Here is a 15,627-nt window from a genome sequence, read left to right as displayed (position 1 = left end):
ATACTTGCACCACAAGGTGATATCAGCTATTAATAGTTTGGTATTTTCTTTGAGAAAAACAGAGAAAGGTTTTCTGAGCAGGACAGGCTGGGAGATTGAAAGGTCTTGGAGAAGAGCAGAATGCGATAATGTGGATGTTGACTGGTTTGGAATTCTTCTCTCTGTGAGTCAAGATAGTTGAGTCCCCACCTTTGCCTGGATGAAAGGCGCAGTAGGACAGATGGGTGGTCTTACAGAGAAGCCCATGGTCAAGTTCCCCGTACCTTCAGGGTTCATTTGGAAAGCATCCTTAGCGTTCTCCTCCATGAATAGAAGAGTTCTTTAGCTGAAAGAGGAAATGACTCATTTCAGTTCAACAATGAGAAAACAGGAGACGCCATTTCTGACTCACTTTGTAGCAGTAGCGTGACTGAAATCACTGCATTTCAGTGACAGGCACAAGACAGCTCTAGTTTATTGAAATTAGTTTCCTGGCAACTTCATTATGAAGACATTTCGAAGTTATTGAAAAGTTGTAAAAAGAATAAAAAAGGAAATCCCATATACCCTTCACCCAAATACCCTAATTGTTAGTATTGTACCACATTTGATTTATCATTCTATTTCTTTGCTGTATACACAAATTATTAATTTTTCCTGACTCCTTTGGGAATGATTCAGGAAAAATCATGAGGCCTCTTAAATATTTCAGCATGTTTTCTTAAGAACAAGAGAATTCTCTTGCATAAATACAGTGTAATGATTAAAATCAGATAATTAACATTGATATAGTACTTTATCTGATATGCCAATCTTACTCCAATGTTGCCAGTCATTCAAATTGGGATTAAATTTTATGAAATTTTGTCCTGGAGAACTTGAATGACATTTCTTGACAAATCCTGACATAGCCATGGCTGAATTGGGAATTTGGCCACCCCAACTCAAAGCACAAGTTTGATTCTATCCTATGGGTTCATATGAGCCCTGGCAGAAGACTGCTTTTCAAAAGGTGAATAACTTTGGGTGAGGACAGCGCTATTCGCTGGGTTGTTGGTTTGGGGCTTATATCCATTTGGCTGAGCCCATCAGGAATCTTGGTTCCCACCTTGCCCTTTCCAATGTAACTGGCTCTAGGTTTTGTATAAGCCATTTTAAACTCTGGGGATTGACTGACCTGGGTCTGTGAGGCATGAGGTGACAATTGCTAATAGTATAGATCTGAATTAGAACAAAGATGACTTCAGGACTTGAATACAAAATGGGCTCGTATGTCCACAGTTACTTTTAAAACTTTGTTTCGATACCTGGACAGCAATTGCTAACTTAGTGCCCAAGTTTGTTTTGCACATTCCATGCAAAAACAAGTAATTTAAATAGAGTAGCAGAACAAACGATGCTTTCAAATAATGTCTATGTCTTTAAAAATCCAGAATCCAGATTTTTCCCTTGAGGAATAGAGGCTAATTTTCTCTATATTCAGCTGAGTCAACTGATGGAGGAGGAAGTGGCAGGCAGGAAGCTGAGGGGAGCTACCAGCGTCTCCATGCCATTGAGAATGTCTTACACACACACTCCACTTTCTCAAAGGTTCTTCTCCTGGCATAATGAATGGAGAGCCCAGACGTCTTTGCAATGAAAGCCTATGAGATTGAGGAGGGCCACTTGAGGATAAAAGAGCTAGCCCCTAGGGAACGAGGTGTCTGGGTAATTCAGAGCTTGTAACATAAATGTCTGGGGCAGCTTTCTCAGAAACCACCAGTTTTTCTCCATAGAATGCAGTGATGCTGAATTTTTCATTTTAAAAACTCTGAACATTATAGAATGTATTTTAGATTCTGAGAATCGTTTCAGGATTTAAAGCCCTCTCTTTGATAATGTCCTAGCTCTGTTCAGAACAACTCCTACTCTGCTCTGTATCTCCTTAATAAAATTCAGATTCGTTTTACACTCTTGGGGGGATACCTGAGGAGTCAGCAGAGGCTGGGGAAGGGTGCAGAGGGAAGGGAGCACAGGATGAGGGCTGCATTGGGGGTGGAAAGTCTGGAATGCAGAGTGGCAGCAGGGAGAACTCTGGGGCAGGAGGATATACTCATAAAGGAGATCATGGTCCTTTCACTCATTTCTGTAGTTCAAGAAACATTTATTGAGCGACAGGCCTTGGGCTCACTTCATTCATCCATCTGTTTATTCATTTGGCATTTAAAAAATGCTTGGCACACCATTTAGCCCTTGTCATTCTCTGGCCCAGATCTTTCACCTACTCTTGGTCCCGCTCTGTGCCCTGTGGGGCTGACTTCTGTGGCTCTCTTGCCCTCCAGCTTTGCGTTGGGTTCCACCCAAGGTAAGCAGAGGGTGGGAGAGAAGCACATCTGGGTAAGTGGTATCCTCCCTCCCTGCCTTCCTCGTGGTTTGGTTCTGGCAGCAGTTGTGTCTCCACTACTGCAGCTCCATTTGGGCAGCCCCTCTCCCATGGCTCCAGATATCACAGTGTCCCAGCAAAATTGTTCTCTTCCTAATTGTCCTTTATGCAGAGAGGGTAGTGGCAAATTCCCTTGTTAGTTCGCTCAACCCTGCCCACAGGTGTGTGTAAATGGTGTCTTTATTATATCTCTTAAAAATCCTAGCTGAGTATGTCATCTTCTTCCTGTCTGACCCTCACTGGCACAGCCCTTGATTATATTAGGTTGGTGCAAAAGTAAGTGCGGTTCTTGCCTTTATTTTTAACCTTTTCAACCGCAATTATTTTTGCACTAACCTAATATTACGGAGTTGTTTTTGGATTGCTCTGGACAGGCTGGAAAGATATAAACTTTTGTACATAGTTTCCAACACCAGGCTCACCAATGCAGAGTGAGGAGGCACAGCTTAACAGAATTTCCTGGGGACAGAAAACACTTAGAGATTTGGTCCTTTATACACTCAAGTACTCTGAGTCAGTCAAACACCAACCTGATGATCTCTGGTCATGTAACTGCAGAACCAACTCAAACGGTCCCTCTCTGGTTTTTTACAAGATACCATGTTGTTTTTCAGAAACAACAGAACGAAATTACAAGTCATGTAGCCAGAGCATGTGCAGAGAAGAAAATGTTGTAAATTACACCCAGAATCAAACTGTCTCTCTGCCACGGAGCCAAAGGACCGGGACATGACCAGACCCTGAAGGCTGGAACCCTTTCAGAAGTGAAGGGTCTGTTGTCCAGGAAGATCTGGTGCTGAAGCCTCTTACCATATCTTACCATAAATGGTCAAATCCTAAAAACACTCCAATTGCAATTTGCCCTGCCAGCACTTCCGCATATCAGCCTGTTCCCTGTGACCCCGTAAAACTCGACCCAAACTCTTGATCAGAGAGGCAGATTTGAGCCTTGCTTCCTGTCTCCTTGCTGGAGATACGGAGATGAAGCCTTTTCTTTTCTCGAAAGACAGTGCCACAGTATTGGCTTCTATGCACACCGGGCAGTGTGGTGTCCAGAGCAAGAGGTAGTAGTGCTACTCCATTCTGCCCCCATTAGCTGCCGCTCAGAGTTGTAGGCTCAGTGTTGGACTTCCCACTTTAAGAGAAGACACGTTATTTGTCTTTACATGTTCCAAGGTCTGTCATAGAGAGCAGAGGCCAAAACACTTTTCTTTAAGGGTCAAATAGCAAATATTTTTGACTTTGTGAGCCAAACGTTCTCTGTTGCAACTGCTCTGCTATTGTAGAAAAGCAGCCACAAATAACATATAAATGAATAGGCCTGGAAGCGTTTCAATCAGGTTTATTTACAAAAATAAATGGTGGGCTGGATTTGGCCTGCTGGCTTCACTCTGTTGACTGTTGTTTCATAGGGGAAAAATGGATTTATTCTGGGTGTGTTCAGAAGGCAGAAGTTGGATCAATGTGTAGAAATCATAGAGAGGTATATTAGTCTAATTTTAAGGAAGCTCTTTCTACTGGTGATTACTGTTCCTAAATAGAATGAGCTGTTTCATGAGACAGTGGGTTTCTTGTCATCATAAGAGTTCAAAGAAAGACTGAGTATTGTAGAATAACTTTCTGCAAAACTCAGAGAGGAAATCAGATAATGTGGGAGGTAACAATGCTCATATTTATGCATACTGAGCAAGTACTACTCGCATAGTAAGTCTAGAGTTTATGTTCCTAGAGGGAAGGGAATGTGTCACATCAATCCTTGCAGCCTGCCCACTCCTAAAAGCCTAGTATAGTGTTTTAAACATGGTGTGACCAATACATATGTTGTCAATTTGGCTCTTTAAGTAAAATCTTGCTGACAGATTAATTAAATTAATTTGTCTTTAGTCATCACTACTAGTCATATTAAATTAGTTCCATTATTTCTAATAAGCTTCAACATTTGAGGATATTCACTGAAAAGAATAGACATAATAGTGAACATTTATCAAGTTCTGAAAATATGCCAGCTGTGTGTGCTAAGAACTCTACGTACATGATCTTATTTAATTCTCCCCCCAGACCTATGAGGTAAGCACTATTATTATCCCCATTTTATTGATGAAGAAATTGAAATTCAGAACAATCTCATAGCTGGCAAGTGGCATAACCAAAACTCGAACTGGGATATCTATGCCAAAGGTTGTGGTCCAGCCTCAACTCTATTATGCTTTTCATTCATTCATTCATTCATTCATTCATTCATTCATTCATTCAATAGTGAATTGTTTATTCACTATTCAACGAACACTGACTGGTTGCCTGCTATTTGACAAGTACTATTTTAGGTACTGAAGATAGAGCTTGGAATACTAACAGTTCAAGTTTATGCTCTGGAGGAACTTACACTGTAGGTGGAATAGAGTGGGGGTAGGTATACGATTGACAATGAGAAGATATCAAATGGTAATTCATCAGGAGACACAGATTAAAAAGATAATAACTATTTATTGTCCACACTGGAACTTCAGGTATAATTCTAATTAGTGAATTTACCAAATCTCTTCCTTGTTTACTTGGGACATTGGCCCAAGTTTAGTCTTCAGTCTTGACAAATTGTCAGATACTCAGGGGTTCAGGAGAAACTTCAAGAATTCTGGCAACTAACACAGATCATATCTAGCAATTTGAAGATATGTGCATGAAGCCCTCAAAGTGAAAATAGCCCGATAAAGCACTCAGGAATCACTCTTCATGGGCAAGTCTAATCTGAGCGCCATCAAACTGGAAGGCCAGAATCAACAGATGGAATGGGGTGGAAAGAGTCAGTTCAGTTAACACAAAAATAAAGAAGAAAACAACTCTTTTTCTCTTTCTTGGAACATAGAAATATAAAGAGCCTAATTCTATCTCTCAGCCGCAAGTATCAAAAATCAGCATTTATAACAAATGCTACAATATGGCGGATGTCTGACCTCCTATAAAACACAGGCAAACACACCAAATTGGGGCAAGGGAGTGGAGGGAATCAATGGGAAATTATAAAACCTTCACTGAGACTGAAATTGACAGGGTGCGAACCAGAGCTCTAAGGGTTAAATAGGCTAAAGCAAAATAAATTGTCAAGTCCAACAGGCAAGTCCTGACTAGGAATGGGAGACAGAGCTCCAAGGGCCAGAGCTAAGGAAAGTTCAGAGGAGGAAGTGAAAGAATCCAGGACTTCTGCATCTTTTTGGGTGCCAATAACAAGGGGTTTGGAGTGGATGGCCTAGTTAAAAGCACAGGATAGGAAACAGACAAATAGTCGTAACAATTTTGCAGTTCCAGAATTCCTTTCATTAGTAGATTGAAAAGTGATTTTTAGGTTAGTGAGTCCTTATAGTATCAGGATACTCTTATTTAGAAAAACGGCTGGAAAACAGAGAAAGGCAATAATTAGTTAACACTTTCTGACTACCAGACACTGTTTTTAAGCACTTTAATGCATCGTCTCATTTAATATTGACAAGTACATTTTGAGAATTAAATTCCTTAACAAAGACCAAAATGATGAAAAACATAATGACATTTGGGGGGATACTATAAAATGTCATCATTGGAAACAAGTACTAGTCATCCATTCCTTTGTTTACTCATATATTTCTTCGACCATTAATTATGGAACACCTAATATGTGCTGGGTACTATTTAGGGTCTGTGCATGGATAATTTTATTTATTTTGTTGTTCAACAGAAAGGCAGTAGAGTGGGCAAGGGATTGAGAGTTGGAAAATCTGGTTTTGTTTCTAGCTTTGCCCCTAACTGATCCTGTGGTCCTTGGACATGACACTTTTCTTCTCTTTTTAATGTCCTCTAGTGTAAAACAAGGAGCTTGAGGGCTTTTAGAACTTAACATTAAAACATGCAGTGGCTTTATAGTACATTACAACCTATGATGAATATTCCCTTATATTCTATCATTATACTCTCCCACTCCCATTAGGTAAATAACATTTATTCTGAAGCTTTAAAAGTGGAGTTTGTCCAGGCTTGAACCAAATTTCTCTACTATTTCCACTAGAACCCTCTGGCTTCTGTGTATGAGTTTATGCATAATTTCCAGAAGCATTATAAGAGAATTGGGTGCAAAAAAGAAGATATCTAGGAGATACAGAAGACAAGGAGAAGTTGAGAGTAGAAAGCAAGATGTGCCATCTCTCAGGGGCTTTGTGTCTAGTCTCGGAAATCATTCAAGGCTGTTGTGATCACTGAGAAAGTGACCCAAAGGCACAAGAAGAGAAATCCTCTAACTGGAGGAAATTATATGGAGGCAAATTTGACTTCAATAAAAAGCAGACAAGTGCCTCACTGGACATTACACTTGCCCGTTACTCAGTAGAATTATAATGACTGGATCATGTTATAAGTCAGAAGGCCTGGACTCAAGAGGAAGAATAATTTTTTAATGGTGATTTTGTCCCGAAACCCTGGAGGGGTTAGAGACTTGGATCAGGACTGGAAGACCAGTAAGGGGACTTGCAACTCTGAAATGCTATGATTTTTGGAGACTGGAGGCTGACTGTGTAAGCTGTAGTCTATAACCTACTCCAGAGTTTAGATATTCCTGCCATCATTGGCTGCGAAAACGCAAGGCCCTTTTCCAGCTACTGATACTCAGGCCAAATTCTCAATTTATTTCTTTCTAAGAAGTTCCTTGTATGACTCCTTGGCAGAATATCCAGCCTGACCTCCTGGTCTTGGCATTTCTGACCTCCCATTCTTGACGAATATCCAGGATCGGAACTTCTCTGGAGGCCAGCATTGAAAACAAAGCTGGACCAAACACATTGAAACTCTCGTCCCGCCAGTACATGGTTCACGAGGTTACCCTTGCGTTTGTCCAGTGCCCTTATTTTACAAAGTGTTTTCCACCTCCTAACTTTATGGGTCAGTTGATATTCTCTGAGAGTAATAACTTTTACAAGAAAGGTATATGGAAGTGCTTTGGAACAGCGAAACACTGGGAAAGGTTAGAAGTTTTATCATTATCCTCACCTGCCCAAAGTCACAGTAGAGCAGCGCCATATCTAAATCAGAATACTTCAGATCCTTTTGGGAATGAGGATACAGTAAATGAAGAGTACTTCTGATAATTTAAAGAGAACCAAAGTCCAGGTCTCCTTGATTGACTGGCAGGGAAGGGTCGAGTTTAGAGCTGAAATTTGCAAACATGACAGCACCAAACTGGGACCACTTAAAAGCAGAGTGGTTGTTCTAGTCCACTGAATAACCACAGTGGAATGTGTGTCTGCATATATTGACCAATGAGCATCTTGACCAGGGCGCCCATGAGGATGAAGTGGCCACTAGGACTGGACCTGAGAAAAGTAGCTTTCTGCTGATTTTGGCTCAGAGACCACAAGTTGTAAACCTGCCTTCCTGGAGAAGTTTGTAGCTTCTACAAGCTGCGTTACAATCTACAAATTGGGTTACAATCCTAATTAAAAGGACAATTAAAAACAACCTCCCAATGATGAAAACACATTGTCCAAAATTCTCAAGAAATGGTTTAAAAACATAATCCCCAGGTGATTGCAATGCTAAGAACATTCTTAAAATATTACCTTTATTCTGATGTCTAAATCCCCATGAGGAAGTTTATGAAAAAGTTCTTTAAGCATGTGAAACCACTAATACTGTAAGTGGGGAAAGAACACACTCTTTTAATTAAAATAGCAGATTGTTTGGATTGTAGGCATCTGAATCGAGAACACCTTTCTATCTAGAAATATAAGAGAAGAAATATTTCTTGGTTTTAGTATCCAAGGTTTAGGATTATTTAGGATTAGTAGCCAAAATTGTTCCTGTTTCACATTGCATAATCCGGGAGACTGTGTATAGGGAAATACTCGGAAAATCTGTTTTAATTTTCCTGTTATTTCAGCCAGTTGGGGACCATCTAAATGCCATTTGTCTCTGGCCCTTGAACAGTTTTCTTCTTCACATCTTGAGGCAACACAGCTAATAACCCTGTGGAGTAGCAAATAACTAGCATGTGTCAATGCTGACACTTCTGTTTTTCAATCCAACTGTTTGTTTGACTATCAGATGTTGCCTTTTTTCAGGATAGTTGAACTTGGAAAATGATACAGTGTGCTTGTATTTACTCTTGTTCCCAAGGCTATTTTTAAAGTGCTGTTGGTGGGTGATGGTGATGGTAATAGCAACATCTTAAACCATTAAGTTGAGAACTGAAATATCAACATGAGCGCAACAGACGAATTCCCTAGCTGACAGAGATGAGTCGGTGTACCTTCTTTAGCCTGAGAGTGGCACGGTGAATTTCTTTAGTTTCCATTAACCAAGGGGTCTGGCTCCCCAGAACCAGGAGATCATAGTGTCTAACCAGATGACTTGCTATACTTTGAGATTCTTTAAGCCCATAATTGTTCCACCAGCTTCGTCACAGTCCCTTACTTCTGTTTTCTGCTCATAGGTTTTGGTGACTTTATTTTCCAAAGTGTCCCCACTGCATCAATCATTCATTTTTCTTAAAACAAATTTGTGTGTGTTAATTTGGCTACATACGGGCTAGCATGATTCATTGCATATAAGTAGCATGGTCTAATCACTTAAGTTTAAAGGATTTTGAACCAGACCAAGTCATATACATATGATTTGTGCCACTTTCTAGCCATGTGACCTTAGGGAAGACACACAAGTTCCTTGAGACTCATTTTCTTCAGCTGAAAAGTAGGAATGCCTTTAGCTTCTTCTATGGATTGTTGTAAGGATTCCATGCAAAGTCTCCAGGAAATAGCAAAGTAATTAATGCATGCTAATGATATTAACAGTTCACATTGATTGCACATTTGTGATGTGCTAGTGATTATGGGAATCCTGAAAGCATCTCTAGGAAATAAGAACTATTATCATCTTCACTTTGCTGATGAGAAAAAGAGAGACAGCTTAAGGACTTGCTCAACATCCCAAAGATAGGAAACGGCCATGCCAGGATTTCAGAGCCCTCAGTCTGGCCACTACTCCTCATGTAAGAAGAGTGGTCAGCAAATGATTTGCCACCTTGAGTAAGCATGGCTTGGATACGGGTTCCAGGGTGATAGCTAAGACCAGTGGAACCCTCTCTTCTCCCTGGCCCTCCTCTTTCTCATGCTTCCTCATTCATACCTTAGACAGAAGCGAGGAAAGACAAAAGGTGACACAACATACAGGACAGGGCAGCCAGCAGATAAACTTGTTGGCTGAGCACACAAAGGAGGTGTTACACTCCACGTGCATGACATTAAAACAAATTCATATGTTGTGAAGTTATTTCATTAGAAAGGAGGAGTGAACACTCTTAAATATAGATCTACTCTATATAGATAATTGAAAAACACAAACACAAATATTATGACCTTATGCTATTATCATTAGGTCATTCCACAAACATCCACTCTCCATATACTTAAATAGAAACCACTTTTGGTACCAATCCTAAATTCCCTTAAATCTAAGATATTACCTCAGAAACTGTATTAACAACTCATACCTATAGCTAAAAAGGTATTCAGCTCAGATTGCAGAGGTTATGGCAATTTGCTCTTTTGGTTAAAATGCTAGTGTGTTGTCCATCAACTGATGACTGAATAAACAAAATGTGGTATATCCTTAGTATGGAATCTTGTTTAGCAAGAGAAAAGAATAAAGTATTGATTCGTGCTGCAACATGGACAAACCTCAAAAACATTATCCTCATTGAAAGACGCCAGTCACAAAAGACCACATATACTGTAGTATGATTCCATTTATATGAATTGTTCAGAAAAGGCAAATCTACAGAGACAGAAAGTAGATTAATGCTGCTAGGGGTGGGGAGTAGGGGAGAAAGGAAAATGGGGACTAACTGTTAATGTGTACTAATTTCCTTCTTGGGGTGATGAAATGTTTTAAAATTAGACTATGATGATAGTTGCACAATTCTGTAAATGTACTAAAACCACCATAAATATACTTTAAAACAAGTGAACTTTATGGTATGTAAATTACCTCACAATAAAGCTGTTTAAAAAATGTTAGTATGTTATTTCCCTGACTTACTTGAATAAATGATACCAGATACTCTTTCATGTTCAGCAGCCCTCATTATGAGCAGCACTCTTTTTGAATAAACGATGAATATGAAAGCATTTATTCCCCCCTTCCCTACCTCTATCCCACAGGAGCCTTGATAATTAATCTTGTGCTCACTCTTAACCTGTCAAATATTCAACTGCTGGGAAGTCAGAGTCCAGAAAAAAACTGAATCAATTTCTTTCTTTCTTTTCCTTCCTTCCTTCCTTCCTTCCTTCCTTCCTTCCTTCCTTCCTTCCTTCCTTCCTTCCTTCCTTCCTTCCTTCCTTTCCTTCCTTCCTTCCTTCCTTCCTTCCTTCCTTCCTTCCTTCCTTCCTTCCTTCCTTCCTTCCTTCCGTCTCTCTCTCTCTCTCTCTCTCTCTCTCTCTCTCTCTCTCTTTTTCTTCCTTCTTGTCAGAGAAATCTTTTATTAAGATTTTTGCCTTCTAGATCTTGTGTCCTTTGCCCCTGGAGTCTTACTTCCTGTAGTAGCAGTCTGTAATGCCCACCAATTCCCTGGAGGTTGTAGGTTTGAAGTACTTTATTTCCATTCCGATCACATAATATTTTAGACTCCCATATATTCCTAATTTATAACGTCTCCTTCATCCACCTAACTAATTTCTATTTATTCCTTTTTTAATTAAATGTATTGGGATAACATTGGCTAATAAAATTATATAGGTTTCAAGGCTACAATTCTATAATACATCATCTATATATTACATTGTGTGTTCACCATCCAAAGTGAAATTTCCTTCTATCACCATATATATCTGATCCGTTTACCCTCTTCTTCCTCCCCCCTTCCCCTTACTCTCTGGTAACCACTAATCTGTTGTCTGTGTCTATGAGTTTTTGTTTGTTTGTCGCTTTCAATATGGTTTTCAACTTTTTCTGTGTGGCTTATTTTGCTTAGCATGATAATCTCAATATCCATCCATGTCACATATGTCAGTATTTCATCTTGTCTTATGACTGAGTATATTCCATTGTATATATGTACCATAATGAGATGATACCGCACACCTATTAGAATGGCTATTATCAACAAGACAAGTACTAACAAATGTTGAAGAGGCTGTGGAGAAAAGAAACCCCCAAACACTGCTGGTGGGAATGTAAATTGGCCAGCCACTATGGAAAACAGTATGGATGGTCCTCAAAAAATTAAGAATAGAATCACCATTTGACCCCGAAATCCCTCTTCTGGGTATCCACCCTAAAAATCTGAAAATACTTATCTGTAAAGATATATGTAGCTATATGTCCATTGCAGCTTTATTCACAGTAGCCCATACATGGAAACAACCAAAGTGTCTTTCAATAGATGATTGGATAAAGAAGATGTGGTACATATACACACTGGAACATTCTCCATTTCTTAAGTACAACTTTCAGGTCAAACCTTCAAATCTGCCTTCATCTTTGTTTTCTTCCTTGTATTCTCTTTTTATCCCTTCCAAAACCTCATTGCCAAGGACCCAATGTTCCAAGTCAGAGCTCACCCAGAACAGCTCCTCTGTAGCTACAGATTGCAAAGGGAATCAGAGCCAATCATTAATGAATACAAAGCATTATAGACAGAAACTGGTGAAGGAAAAAAAGATGGTGTCCCAGTCTTTTCCTTCTGGATGGTAGTGGTGGAAATACAGGCAGCTTTTCTTTCTTTTTTTCAATACATTTGCGCTACAATAGCAGTTAGACTGGAACTGGGGTGCCAATGGAGAGAACTCTGAAAAATTATGATTGGCATTTAGGCATTAAGAGAAAAAAGCTCTTTTCTTAGTGTTCTTGATTTGCTCCATTTACTGTACAAGCAAATAACTGGACGGCAAAATTGTATCCTTTGAATGGAAATACCAATCCAGTTTCTAAATATTGAGAGAGTCTTGTTTTCCACTCATCCTACCGGCCTGCCTAAATGAGCTGCCAGGAGATGAGCCATGGTGAGGCTGTGTACCTCTGGCCAAAACCTTTCTCTACATTCTGAGTCTCTGGTCCAATCAGGTTAGGAAGGATTTATACACAAAGATCAGGTATCAGCTATGGCAAATGTGGAGTTGGGGCTCAATTGGTTTTAAGATAGGAGGGGGCCCTAAAATCTGGAAAGAGTCCAAAATCTTGAATAAATCCACTCCCTCTATCATTCAGTCATTATTTCATCATCTAAGTATGTCTTGATCATTTTACCCACTGTTGTTTTTTTAACCCTTTGACACTTATTTCCCCTTTCTTTTCTTTCTCTTCCCTTTACCTCCCATCCTCTGCCAGTGACAGTATTGTAACCCCACCTACCCCAGAAGGCAGGTAAAGTGCCAAAGCAGTGGGGTGAGAGTGGGCACAGGGCTTGGATTCTGCAAACACACTTTCACTGTCCCCTCACCTTCCAGAGGACCTGACCCTCACCGACAGAGAGAGAGAGAGAGAGAGAGAGAGAGAGAGAGAGAGAGAGAGAGAGAGAGAAAGAGAGAGAAGAGAGTTTGTGGCACCAGGAAATCTGCCCAGAATCCAACAAGCCCCGTGACTTACTCCGGACAAGCCACAAGCCAGGCAGTTTGGATGCTTGCTTCAGAATGCAGTGGGTGAGAGCCCAGAGCTTGCTAGACTTACCAAGGTGCCTGGTCGGGTTTGTTTCTGGCTCTGAACATCCTCAGGGACCAGTCTGTGCAGCTGTGACGAACACCAAGGTGTTAGCTGATTACACCTTGGGAAGCTGACTCTTTAGGGAGATGAATATGTACCTTGTGATATACAGGCCCTTATGTCCCTTCCCCCATTGGAAAAATTAATAACAATAACAGTTGGATAACTTTCTTATGATGGTGGTTGGATTTATTTGATTTGGCTTGAATTGGTTTCCAGCTTACCTGCAACAGAATCAAAATGGCTAGATTCAAAAGCAGCTGTGATTTCAGCAAAGCAGAACAAATGAGCCAGGCAGAGGGGGTAGAATGGAGGAGGTAAGGGCCAACACAGCAAGGGCATGCTCCAGGGTGTGAGCCATGAATCCTGAGCAGCCCTTTGCACGGCAAGCTTGAATCTACACTGCCATCTCAGGTTGGCAGCATCTTATCACTGGGATTCTGTGGAGCATGTCTCACAAGATGGCATATGTGTTTCTGAAGGAGCTGGCTTAGGCCATGGAGCTTGGGCTGTTCTCTCCATCCTTCTTGCCAAAAATCACTTTCCAGACAGAAGTGGATTTTTCAGCTCTAAAATTGTGTAAATTCAGTAACCTAACCACAACAGAGAACACAAATGGAAACCTTCTCATAATGTCATTTGTTTTGGTGTTATGCGTAGAATCATGTCCCCCCAAAAAGAGATGTTTAAGTCCCCCATATACTCAGCATGTGACCTTATTTGGAAATAGGATCACTGAAGATGGAATTAGTTAAGATGACGTCATACTGGTAAGGTAGGACCTAACCCACTGTGACAGGTGTCCTTATAAGAAGTAGAGAAGAGACACACAGAGAGAATGACATGTGATGACATAGGCAGCTGCAGCTGCAAGCCAAGGAATGCCAAGGACTGACAGCCAACATTCGAAGCTAGAAAGAGGCAAGGATCGATGCCATCCGGACTCTGAGAGGGAACATGGCACTGTTGAAACCTTGATCCCAGACTTGTAGCCTCCAGAACTGTGAGAATACATTTCTGTTGTTTTAAGCCACCCGCTGTGGCACTTCGTTAAGGCAGCCCCAAGAAACTAACACCAGTGGTTTGTGTCTGAGCAGGCTGGGTGTGCTTTCATAAACACTGTTCTGTGACCAATTCATACTCTTTTTATGAGCAAACTTAAAATTTGATAGCATTTTTAATCAGTGAAATTAGCACATGTCCTATTCTAGCACAGTAGCATGTCTCCTTCCAGTGGGACAGTTGTCAATGTCCTCTAAGAAGCCAGGGATGGTGTTCTGAGTTCACTGCTATGAGGTCTTGTGAAGTGTCATTTAAGGGAGAGCTCTCACCACTAGAATGAGCCTTAAGAATAATTAAGGAGACGCAGATACTGGACAGATGCGAAAACTCCACAGGATACATGGAGCCAAAAGCATGTTTGTACTTTTGGTACTTCCCTAGCAGGAGTGGAAAGAGGTATGGAAGAGAGCTAATTATACAAACTCACCTTTCAACTCTCATTCTAGTTTGATGTTGTCATTAGTATGTATCCCCAACAAAGTCATTAAAACCTCTCAGGGCTTCCACATTCATCAGGGGAAGTTGTTTTCAGCTTACCAATCTATCCATCTCACATGGAAGAAGGAAAATGTAAATAAACTTAACCTCCATATCCTAGATCTTCAGGAAAAGCTTTGTGCGGCTTATAATGCTTCTAGTCTCTTGGCTTTGTGTCCAGAACACTCAAGACCATCAAAATAACTGTGTACTCCAGGCACCTGACTCCTTTTTCTTGCATATATATTCCATTTTCAAAACGGTTGCCGGCACAAAAGGCATCTTGTGAGATCTGGATATATTATTTTATTTCATTATTTTTAAAAAAACAAATCCTAGACATCATGTTATTTTACCTCTTCTTATTGCAGAGTGTATATCTAGCAATTGTGACCCTATTCTTACATAACCATAGTGTTATTTAATATCTAAAAGAATTAATAAGAATTCCTTGGTATCATCTAATATGGATCTAGTTATATTTTTGCAATTCAATATAGGAAACAAATGGGTGAATTACTCTAAATTATTGAGTTGGAGGGAACCTTAGATAATCAACTTCTATTACTATCTACTCAAGACAGAAATCTACATGTCCTATTCTTTTTATATCATAGAACGCTAGTGTGTAATGACGGATTTTGGCCATCACCCAGTTCAACTACTCACTTAATAGATAGGGACCCTGAGGACTTGAAAAGTCATGTAACGTGCATGGTAGAATTAGGGACCCATTCCTCTTATCCCCATTCCATTGTAGACTGTCTCTTTAGGAATGGAGGTGCCACAGGCTTTTTTCGTAGTCAAAACTATTATTTAATTCCAACATTATCACCTCAGGCTCGCTAAACTCCCAATGAACTGCACTTTTTATTTGCTTAAGAAAGGGGACAAGCAAGAGCATGTGATCAGCCCCATCCACTTGGCCTCCCATTTGAAACTTGTGTCCTCTCTGGAGGCACCAGCACAGAGGT

At 40.3% G+C, this 15,627-nt stretch overlaps 1 protein-coding gene across 5 annotated transcripts in view; it reads right to left on the bottom strand.

The window, feature by feature from the left end:
• The window catches only part of PRLR (prolactin receptor), a 141,381-nt gene that overhangs the window by 32,566 nt on the left and 93,188 nt on the right, over positions 1-15,627 (bottom strand). For 3 of the 5 annotated variants that reach the window (XM_081053292.1, XM_081053295.1, XM_081053293.1), the window contains exon 2: positions 264-325. The exons of the other annotated variants lie outside the window; for them this stretch is intronic. The gene's annotated coding sequence lies outside the window, so the exon portion shown is untranslated. The remainder of the gene's footprint in view (positions 1-263; positions 326-15,627) is intronic. 5 annotated transcript variants of the gene reach the window in all.

This window comes from Rhinolophus hipposideros, assembly GCF_964194185.1.
Source record: "Rhinolophus hipposideros genome assembly, chromosome: 7".
Taxonomy (NCBI): domain Eukaryota; kingdom Metazoa; phylum Chordata; class Mammalia; order Chiroptera; family Rhinolophidae; genus Rhinolophus; species Rhinolophus hipposideros.
This window is presented reverse-complemented; position numbering and strand designations above follow the sequence as displayed.